Source organism: Pseudophryne corroboree, chromosome 1, assembly GCF_028390025.1.
Source record: "Pseudophryne corroboree isolate aPseCor3 chromosome 1, aPseCor3.hap2, whole genome shotgun sequence".
NCBI lineage: Eukaryota > Metazoa > Chordata > Amphibia > Anura > Myobatrachidae > Pseudophryne > Pseudophryne corroboree.
This window is the reverse complement of record NC_086444.1, coordinates 785603127-785615183: the sequence shown is the minus strand read 5'-3', so window position 1 is coordinate 785615183 and position 12057 is coordinate 785603127.

Below are 12057 nucleotides of genomic sequence, written 5' to 3'. Positions count from 1 at the left end.
TCAAGCGTCGGTATACTGTACTTGAATGGCCACTCATAAATAGCAGCAGTTTCTTAAGTTTGTATGCTGCTTACAGCTCAATAGATAAGGGTAGTGGCACTCATCACTCCATGGTATATGCTAGACCCAGAGTCCCATAGATAGTTAGGTATTCTCTGCTCACCCTCCAATTATGAGCCGCAGGCAGTACCAGCAGTGTTGGTGCCTAGCCGCTCCGGGATGTGGCTGTGTGTGAGGGGCAGTAACAGCCTCATGGCAGAGTAGCTCTCCTGCACCCATCATTTCCATTTCCAAGCTGGCCGATGTGTATCTGAAGTGGTGGAGGAAGGAGGGTCACATGGGATCTTGGCGGCAGTAATAGCAGCACTCAATTTACATGTGGACAGACTGTGGGGGTCATTCCGAGTTGATATGATTTTCGCAGCGCAGTGATCAGGTGAAAAAAATTGCATTTCTGCGCATGCATATGCCCTACAATGCGCACGCTACGTACGGGTACAAAGCTCTTTGTGGTTGTGCTTAGGTTCTAGCGAAGTTTTCCTTCGCACTGGTGGCCGCAAGAAGATTGACTGGAAGGGGGCGTTACTGGGTGTCAACTGACTGTTTTCAAGCAGTGTTTATAAAAACGCAGGCGTGGCTGAAAAAATGCAGGCGTGCTGGGCGTTCGCTGGGCAGGTGTATGATATCAAATCTGGACACGAATAGGCTGAAGTGATCGCAAGCGCTGAGTAGGTTCAGAGCTACTTTGAAACTGCACAATTTTTTTTGTAGAGCTCGGCTGCACATGCGTTCACACTTCTGCTAAGCTAAAATACACTCCCCAGTGGGCGGCGGCATAGCGTTTGCACAGCTGCTAAAACTAGCTAGCGAGCGATCAACTCGGAATGACCCCCTGTATACATGGGCAGTAACGCGAAAGTGTTCACTAGCCAGGAACCTATGACAATTTCTGGCTTCCGTTCCACAATGTGGAATGCAAATTCAGAAAGAGCGACCCCCAACTTGGTGGATCCATGAATCTGCCCAGGTCGGTAGGCACTGTGGCCCAGCTCTGCAGACATTATAAGCCAGCCCAGCTGTCTGGCTAGCACTGGTTTGTGGATCCAGGCTAGGTGTTACCATGGGAGTGGAGCATAGATAACTAGATGGCTTTATGTTACTCTTCTTCATGCAGGACAGGAGAGTGTGGATAGATGGAATGCTGTGGTGATTACTTGAGAACTGAGATGCAGATCAGAACTAGCTTGGTCTATGGTTAGCTCATAAAGTCAATGATGTTGGGATGTATCAACTTCTGAGGATTGCTGGACACAGACCACCTTGTTAGTTTCTAATGCCGGGTTGCATAGCATTGCCAGCTACTTAGGTTTGCTGGGTTTTGAACAGCTAAATAGGCTCTGACTTACATGCTGGGTTGCGGACCAGTACTAGCAGGTACCTAGTGGCACCTAGGGCAAACGTTTCCTTTGGTGCCCCAAATTCAAAACAGGGTTAGTAAGTGCCAAAGGAACACATTAAAAAATAGGCTTAATGGGGAAGGGGCATGACCACAGAATAGTACCAATTCACATTACACTATACAGTAGTGTCCATCAGTTACATTACACCACACAGTAGTACCCTTTATACACATTAAAACAGGAAGAGCCCCTTATACAGCACAGGAAAAACAAAAACACAAGAAAAAAAACCTGATTCATGCCCTTTACATTATTTGTCATTTTCTTATAGTAATGCCCTATTACACATTATGCAACAGATCGTAATACCCATTCCACATATGCAATGCACTGTAATGCCCATTCCACTTTATACCACACACCATAATGCCCATTTCCCATTATGCTACATACTGTAATGCCTATTACAAAATATGCCACACACGTTATGACACACAACTTAATGCCCATTACACATTATGCCATACACCATAATGCCTATTACAGCTTAAGCCACACACCATAATGCCTGTTACATGTTATACCACACACCGTAATGCCCATTAAATATTATGCCACACACTGTATGCTCATTACACATTATGCCACACACAGTTATGCCCCTGACATCATTTTATGTTCCACACACAATAATGTTCCTTACAAATTATACCCCACAGTAAGGATTCTAATTACTTTTAAATTATTTTCTCATTGCCAGAGGTTTTCTGCTCATTGCCAGGGGTTTTCTGCTCATTGCCAGGGGTTTCGTGCTCATTGCCAGGGGTTTCCTGCTCATTGTCAGGGATCTCATGCTCGTTGCCAGGAGTTTCTTGCTCGTTGCCAGGGGGTTCATGCACGTTGTCAGGGGTTTACATGTGAGAAGATGCATTTCTGCATCTTACCCGCCAACAACATTCCCGGAGCTATCAGATGCTAGAGGGCAAGTAGGACCTCTAGCGTCTGTCTCCCTGCTATCCTTCAGATGCTAGCAGTCAAGTAAGACCTCTAGCATCTGTCTGTCTGTCTCCCTACTTAGTGGCATCTGCAGTCGACAAATTTATTGTGCAGAGTTCTGGGCAGGTGGCGGGTGCCTCAGGCCGCAGCACCCTGGATGACCACCTTGCTAGCCCACACCTAAAACCACTCCTGAGTACTGGCTATTAAGGATAGCTGCGACACAACACTGCAAAGACAGTGTAATGGTTAGCATTACTGTGTCACAGCACTGAGGTCCTAGGTGCAGTTCCTACCATTACAGTAACTGTATGGAGTTTATATATTCTCCGTGTGTTTGCGTGGGTTTCCTCTGGGTACTCTGGTTTCCTCCCACAATCCCAAAAATATACTGATAGGTTAATTGGCTCCCAACAAAATTAACCCTAGGGTGAATGTGTGTGTGTGTACTTGTGAATATAGATTGTAAGATCCATTGGGGCATGGACCTATGTGAAACTCTTCAGAACCGCAGCTTGCATAACCAGAGGCCTGGCCGTCCTAGTAGCAGGTAATCATACTGCCGGGAAACACAGCAAAACAGACAATGTTCTAACAGTGGTGGAATATGAAAATTACAACATGGATGTGCAGCAACTACCTGATACTATCTGTCAGGGCCATAACTAGGTGTGTGGGGAGTGTGCTCTGCACATAGCACTGCATGGTAAGCGGCAGCACTTGTCAATTCTGAATTATTTAATTACTTTCACTTGCAGCTTCCCCTTTTTTTGAAGCCCAGCATGTCCAGACCGCCCCTGTCTGCTACCCCCACCTCTTTAGTCACTAATACCAATACAGCATTCATGGACTTGACTTGAGAGTTCTTTGGTGATCAGTCACACTGTCCTTTATTACATTACGGGATGCTGATGTGCCCAGGATTTGAGCCCGTTGCCTATGACATTGCAGTCAGACACTCTATTCATTGAGCTATTTGCCCTTGCACAGAAAGCCAGAGAATTCCAAGCTGGGGAGTTTTAACTATTTGAAGCTTATCTTGTACTTTGGGAATGGGTGATCAGCGTTGCGGCTGGACAAATCTATATAGTGCGTGGCTGCAAGGGATTGGATGTGTGGCTGCACACTGCATGGATCTGCTCGAGTATGATGCTGAAATTGCCAATGTGTGTAATTTGATATTACAATTTTTTGTAATAATTGAGCTTGATAATCTTTGAAATCCTTCAGCTAAATACCTAGTTTTCATTGTACTACCAATACCTATCAGCCTAGTTTCTTAGTTATAACATTCTTGTATCTCTTAATCTCCGAACAGGTTGAAAATATATTCATGTGTAGGTTTTAAAACAACATATAAAAGGCTAACAGATGATTGTGGATGAAACTTAATAACATCATACAATAGGTGAAATGCTATTTAAATTTAAATAAGGTTCAACATTTCTTATGTACAATCTATTTTTTTTCTATCTCAGTATCTTATTTGCCTACACAGGTCAATTGCTTTCTATATATAACACCTTGTTTTTACTTCATTTAATTACTGTGATTGCTCTTCTGAAAATGTATTACCTCAGTATTCCATAATTATATGTCTTTGTAAAAGTACAGTGCATGTCAGCACAGAAAATGATGGTTAGGGGAATGTTTCCATTTGTAATTTTATACTGCAGCATACATGACATATTAGTACCAAAGAACTGCAGAAGCTGCCCATAGATGGAGAGAAAGAAGCACCATGAAATGTATATTTATTCAAGAATCACAACTAACAAAATTATTCTTGTATACAGTATATCATTCCAGGGTTATGTAAAGAACCAGAGAAGGTTCAAATTATTTAGGACTGAGCTGAAGCCATAACTGTAAAATCCAATCTGGTTTTACGTTTTACCAATCATCATAGACAATTGACTCAGAAAATATCTTCTTTACTCAAACCAATTACAGCCATAAATATTACCAAAAACACTTACCAAAAAAACACACAAACTATAAACATACATTTTTCCCTGTCTCAGTATTGTGTCATTCTTATGCAACATTTAAGAATGGAAGTACAGTAAATGGCATCGTGCTGGATTTATTCTTTCTTCATTTTCTGGAACTCCATGCCTAGCTCCCCAGGAAATTTCCTATGGTTATGTGGGTAAACAACAGATTTTAGCAGTGAGTGAAATGAGCCAGGTGACCCAGATCATGGAATAGCCAGTTATGATAGGCAGATTCTGCTTGCACCTCTATAGATTCTACTTTCTAAAGTTAATGCATGGAAGCTGCAGGAATAAGTACCAACATTTTCAGTGCTTAATTAAATCTGTCCCTAAATATTGAATACCAGATAGGTTAGATGGTTCTAGTGTTTGAGTACTTTGAGTTCAGCCAGTAGAAGCACAGTTAATGCCATCAAAATGTACTTTATACATTTTTACAACCAGCTGTTACAGCAACTGTTGCAGTCTAGTAGGGTAGGGACATTGATACGGAGGTCTTGGGATCTTATGGGGAGTGAGGGTAGAATAAGCTTGAGAAACAGTGAACCAATTCACTAAGGCATCCAACTGGGTTTGAGGTCAGAGAGTTGTGTGGAGACAACTATTGAATCATTACTTTTGGCATGGAGCTAAAGTACAGCATAATAATGTCAACCAGTCCTTAACAGGTGAAGCATAAGTACTCTGTTGACTATGGAGAATGGCAGATCTGATCTATAGGTATGGCTACCAGTGACTTGGACACAAAAAGGTTCAGGACAGCCTCACTGCAGTAATGTCTAGTTATGATTTGAGATGTAGTTTGCTGAGCAGTGTTGTTGCTGGAAAGAGGAGTCAATAACTCAAATAGTACTCCAAGCTGTTAAACCACCACCTGCAAGTTGCACCAGTCTAGGTTCAGTGGAACATGCAGTAAACCAGCGATGAGTGTAGTGATGATGCAAAGCACCTCACTGAATTAATTCACATTCAAAAATGTCAGTGGGTGGTCATAAACACCTGAAGAGCGCAGGCTGGCTTCCAGAGTCGGCGCTGGCAAGAAGCAGCTAGTTCAAAGAGGGTATCAGTCTCCAATATACTCAAAGGGAAAGAGGGGAAGATGACCAGCACTGAGTGTAGTATTTTGTCAGTATAGTAAAATACTACTAATAAAATAAAATAACATGTCCTATATAAACTCTGTAAACTGAAATAATTGATGCACAGCAGTTCCTAGATATACTGTAGTTTAATATAAAGGCATAATAATTTATTAATTTGCTGCAGATAAAAATGTATACTTTCAACATAAAATCCATAGTAATGTGAATGTTCACAATGTGTACTATATATAGGACACCTCATGGATACGACCATAAAAGTCAGTATTATACTTAGAGATGAGCGGGTTCGGTTTCTCTGAATCCGAACCCGCACGAACTTCATGTTTTTTTCACGGGTCCGAGCAGACTCGGATCCTCCCGCCTTGCTCGGTTAACCCAAGCGCGCCCGAACGTCATCATGACGCTGTCGGATTCTCGCGAGACTCGGATTCTATATAAGGAGCCGCGCGTCGCCGCCATTTTCACACGTGCATTGAGATTGATAGGGAGAGGACGTGGCTGGCGTCCTCTCCATTTAGATTAGGGTTGAGAGAGAGAGAGAGAGATTGACCTGAGGCTGTGATACTGTAGAAGAGAGTGCAGAGTTTAGTGACTGACGACCACAGTGACCACCAGACAGTGCAGTTGTTTGTTTTATTTAATATATCCGTTCTCTGCCTGAAAAAAACGATACACACAGTGACTCAGTCACATACCATATCTGTGTGCACTGCTCAGCCCAGTGTGGTGCATCAATGTATATATATATCTGACTGTGCTCAGCTCACACAGCTTATAATTGTGGGGGAGACTGGGGAGCACTGCAGTGCCAGTTATAGGTTATAGCAGGAGCCAGGAGTACATAATATTATATTAAAATTAAACAGTGCACACTTTTGCTGCAGGAGTGCCACTGCCAGTGTGACTAGTGACCAGTGACCTGACCACCAGTATATATAATATTAGTAGTATACTATCTCTTTATCAACCAGTCTATATTAGCAGCAGACACAGTACAGTGCGGTAGTTCACGGCTGTGGCTACCTCTGTGTCGGCACTCGGCAGCCCGTCCATAATTGTATATACCACCTAACCGTGGTTTTTTTTTCTTTCTTTATAGTCATACTAGTTACGAGTATACTATCTCTTTATCAACCAGTCTATATTAGCAGCAGACACAGTACAGTGCGGTAGTTCACGGCTGTGGCTACCTCTGTGTCGGCACTCGGCAGCCCGTCCATAATTGTATATACCACCTAACCGTGGTTTTTTTTTCTTTCTTTATACATACATACTAGTTACGAGTATACTATCTCTTTATCAACCAGTCTATATATTAGCAGCAGACACAGTACAGTGCGGTAGTTCACGGCTGTGGCTACCTCTGTGTCGGCACTCGGCAGCCCGTCCATAATTGTATATACCACCTAACCGTGGTTTTTTTTTCTTTCTTTATACATACATACTAGTTACGAGTATACTATCTCTTTATCAACCAGTCTATATATTAGCAGCAGACACAGTACAGTGCGGTAGTTCACGGCTGTGGCTACCTCTGTGTCGGCACTCGGCAGCCCGTCCATAATTGTATATACCACCTAACCGTGGTTTTTTTTTCTTTCTTTATACATACATACTAGTTACGAGTATACTATCTCTTTATCAACCAGTCTATATATTAGCAGCAGACACAGTACAGTGCGGTAGTTCACGGCTGTGGCTACCTCTCTGTCGGCACTCGGCAGCCCGTCCATAATTGTATATACCACCTAACCGTGGTTTTTTTTTCTTTCTTTATACATACATACTAGTTACGAGTATACTATCTCTTTATCAACCAGTCTATATTAGCAGCAGACACAGTACAGTGCGGTAGTTCACGGCTGTGGCTACCTCTGTGTCGGCACTCGGCAGCCCGTCCATAATTGTATATACCACCTAACCGTGGTTTTTTTTTCTTTCTTTATACATACATACTAGTTACAAGTATACTATCTCTTTATCAACCAGTCTATATATTAGCAGCAGACACAGTACAGTGCGGTAGTTCACGGCTGTGGCTACCTCTGTGTCGGCACTCGGCAGCCCGTCCATAATTGTATATACCACCTAACCGTGGTTTTTTTTTCTTTCTTTATACATACATACTAGTTACGAGTATACTATCTCTTTATCAACCAGTCTATATATTAGCAGCAGACACAGTACAGTGCGGTAGTTCACGGCTGTGGCTACCTCTGTGTCGGCACTCGGCAGCCCGTCCATAATTGTATATACCACCTAACCGTGGTTTTTTTTTCTTTCTTTATACATACATACTAGTTACGAGTATACTATCTCTTTATCAACCAGTCTATATTAGCAGCAGACACAGTACAGTGCGGTAGTTCACGGCTGTGGCTACCTCTGTGTCGGCACTTGGCAGCCCGTCCATAATTGTATATACCACCTAACCGTGGTTTTTTTTTCTTTCTTTATACATACATACTAGTTACGAGTATACTATCTCTTTATCAACCAGTCTATATATTAGCAGCAGACAAAGTACAGTGCGGTAGTTCACGGCTGTGGCTACCTCTGTGTCGGCACTCGGCAGCCCGTCCATAATTGTATACTAGTATCCAATCCATCCATCTCCATTGTTTACCTGAGGTGCCTTTTAGTTGTGCCTATTAAAATATGGAGAACAAAAATGTTGAGGTTCCAAAATTAGGGAAAGATCAAGATCCACTTCCACCTCGTGCTGAAGCTGCTGCCACTAGTCATGGCCGAGACGATGAAATGCCAGCAACGTCGTCTGCCAAGGCCGATGCCCAATGTCATAGTACAGAGCATGTCAAATCCAAAACACCAAATATCAGTAAAAAAAGGACTCCAAAACCTAAAATAAAATTGTCGGAGGAGAAGCGTAAACTTGCCAATATGCCATTTACCACACGGAGTGGCAAGGAACGGCTGAGGCCCTGGCCTATGTTCATGGCTAGTGGTTCAGCTTCACATGAGGATGGAAGCACTCAGCCTCTCGCTAGAAAAATGAAAAGACTAAAGCTGGCAAAAGCAGGAGCACCGCAAAGAACTGTGCGTTCTTCGAAATCCCAAATCCACAAGGAGAGTCCGACTCCAATTGTGTCGGTTGCGATGCCTGACCTTCCCAACACTGGACGTGAAGAGCATGCGCCTTCCACCATTTGCACGCCCCCTGCAAGTGATGGAAGGAGCACCCGCAGTCCAGTTCCTGATAGTCAGATTGAAGATGTCAGTGTTGAAGTACACCAGGATGAGGAGGATATGGGTGTTGCTGGCGCTGGGGAGGAAATTGACCAGGAGGATTCTGATGGTGAGGTGGTTTGTTTAAGTCAGGCACCCGGGGAGACACCTGTTGTCCGTGGTAGGAATATGGCCGTTGACATGCCTGGTGAAAATACCAAAAAAATCAGCTCTTCGGTGTGGAAGTATTTCACCAGAAATGCGGACAACAGGTGTCAAGCCGTGTGTTCCCTTTGTCAAGCTGTAATAAGTAGGGGTAAGGACGTTAACCACCTCAGAACATCCTCCCTTATACGTCACTTGCAGCGCATTCATAATAAGTCAGTGACAAGTTCAAAAACTTGGGCCGACAGCGGAAGCAGTCCACTGACCAGTAAATCCCTTCCTCTTGTAACCAAGCTCACGCAAACCACCCCACCAACTCCCTCAGTGTCAATTTCCTCCTTCCCCAGGAATGCCAATAGTCCTGCAGGCCATGTCACTGGCAATTCTGACGAGTCCTCTCCTGCCTGGGATTCCTCCGATGCATCCTTGCGTGTAACGCCTACTGCTGCTGGCGCTGCTGTTGTTGCTGCTGGGAGTCGATGGTCATCCCAGAGGGGAAGTCGTAAGACCACTTTTACTACTTCCACCAAGCAATTGACTGTCCAACAGTCCTTTGCGAGGAAGATGAAATATCACAGCAGTCATCCTACTGCAAAGCGGATAACTGAGGCCTTGACATCCTGGGTGGTGAGAAACGTGGTTCCGGTATCCATCATTACTGCAGAGCCAACTAGAGACTTGTTGGAGGTACTGTGTCCCCGGTACCAAATACCATCTAGGTTCCATTTCTCTAGGCAGGCGATACCGAAAATGTACACAGACCTCAGAAAAAGAGTCACCAGTGTCCTAAAAAATGCAGCTGTACCCAATGTCCACTTAACCACGGACATGTGGACAAGTGGAGCAGGGCAGGGTCAGGACTATATGACTGTGACAGCCCACTGGGTAGATGTATGGACTCCCGCCGCAAGAACAGCAGCGGCGGCACCAGTAGCAGCATCTCGCAAACGCCAACTCTTTCCTAGGCAGGCTACGCTTTGTATCACCGGTTTCCAGAATACGCACACAGCTGAAAACCTCTTACGGCAACTGAGGAAGATCATCGCGGAATGGCTTACCCCAATTGGACTCTCCTGTGGATTTGTGGCATCGGACAACGCCAGCAATATTGTGTGTGCATTAAATCTGGGCCAATTCCAGCACGTCCCATGTTTTGCACATACCTTGAATTTGGTGGTGCAGAATTTTTAAAAAAACGACAGGGGCGTGCAAGAGATGCTGTCGGTGGCCAGAAGAATTGCGGGACACTTTCGGCGTACAGGCACCACGTACAGAAAACTGGAGCACCACCAAAAACTACTGAACCTGCCCTGCCATCATCTGAAGCAAGAAGTGGTAACGAGGTGGAATTCAACCCTGTATATGCTTCAGAGGTTGGAGGAGCAGCAAAAGGCCATTCAAGCCTATACAATTGAGCACGATATAGGAGGTGGGATGCACCTGTCTCAAGCGCAGTGGAGAATGATTTCAACGTTGTGCAAGGTTCTGATGCCCTTTGAACTTGCCACACGTGAAGTCAGTTCAGACACTGCCAGCCTGAGTCAGGTCATTCCCCTCATCAGGCTTTTGCAGAAGAAGCTGGAGACATTGAAGGAGGAGCTAACACGGAGCGATTCCGCTAGGCATGTGGGACTTGTGGATGGAGCCCTTAATTCGCTTAGCAAGGATTCACGGGTGGTCAATCTGTTGAAATCAGAGCACTACATTTTGGCCACCGTGCTCGATCCTAGATTTAAAGCCTACCTTGGATCTCTCTTTCCGGCAGACACAAGTCTGCTGGGGTTCAAACACCTGCTGGTGAGTAAATTGTCAAGTCAAGCGGAACGCGACCTGTCAACAACATCTCCTCCTTCACATTCTCCCGCAACTGGGGGTGCGAGGAAAAGGCTCAGAATTCCGAGCCCACCCGCTGGCGGTGATGCAGGGCAGTCTGGAGCGACTGCTGATGCTGACATCTGGTCCGGACTGAAGGACCTGACAACGATTACGGACATGTCGTCTACTGTCACTGCATATGATTCTCTCCCCATTGAAAGAATGGTGGAGGATTATATGAGTGACCGCATCCAAGTAGGCACGTCACACAGTCCGTACTTATACTGGCAGGAAAAAGAGGCAATTTGGAGGCCCTTGCACAAACTGGCTTTATTCTACCTAAGTTGCCCTCCCACAAGTGTGTACTCCGAAAGAGTGTTTAGTGCCGCCGCTCACCTTGTCAGCAATCGGCGTACGAGGTTACATCCAGAAAATGTGGAGAAGATGATGTTCATTAAAATGAATTATAATCAATTCCTCCGTGGAGACATTGACCAGCAGCAATTGCCTCCACAAAGTACACAGGGAGCTGAGATGGTGGATTCCAGTGGGGACGAATTGATAATCTGTGAGGAGGGGGATGTACACGGTGATATATCGGAGGATGATGATGAGGTGGACATCTTGCCTCTGTAGAGCCAGTTTGTGCAAGGAGAGATTAATTGCTTCTTTTTTGGTGGGGGTCCAAACCAACCCGTCATATCAGTCACAGTCGTGTGGCAGACCCTGTCACTGAAATGATGGGTTGGTTAAAGTGTGCATGTCCTGTTTATACAACATAAGGGTGGGTGGGAGGGCCCAAGGACAATTCCATCTTGCACCTCTTTTTTCTTTTCTTTTTCTTTGCGTCATGTGCTGTTTGGGGAGGTTTTTTTGGAAGGGACATCCTGCGTGACACTGCAGTGCCACTCCTAGATGGGCCCGGTGTTTGTGTCGGCCACTAGGGTCGCTTATCTTACTCACACAGCTACCTCATTGCGCCTCTTTTTTTCTTTGCGTCATGTGCTGTTTGGGGAGGGTTTTTTGGAAGGGACATCCTGCGTGACACTGCAGTGACACTCCTAGATGGGCCCGGTGTTTGTGTCGGCCACTAGGGTCGCTTATCTTACTCACACAGCTACCTCATTGCGCCTCTTTTTTTCTTTGCGTCATGTGCTGTTTGGGGAGGGTTTTTTGGAAGGGACATCCTGCGTGACACTGCAGTGCCACTCCTAGATGGGCCCGGTGTTTGTGTCGGCCACTAGGGTCGCTAATCTTACTCACACAGCTACCTCATTGCGCCTCTTTTTTTCTTTGCGTCATGTGCTGTTTGGGGAGGGTTTTTTGGAAGGGCCATCCTGCGTGACACTGCAGTGCCACTCCTAGATGGGCCCGGTGTTTGTGTCGGCCACTAGG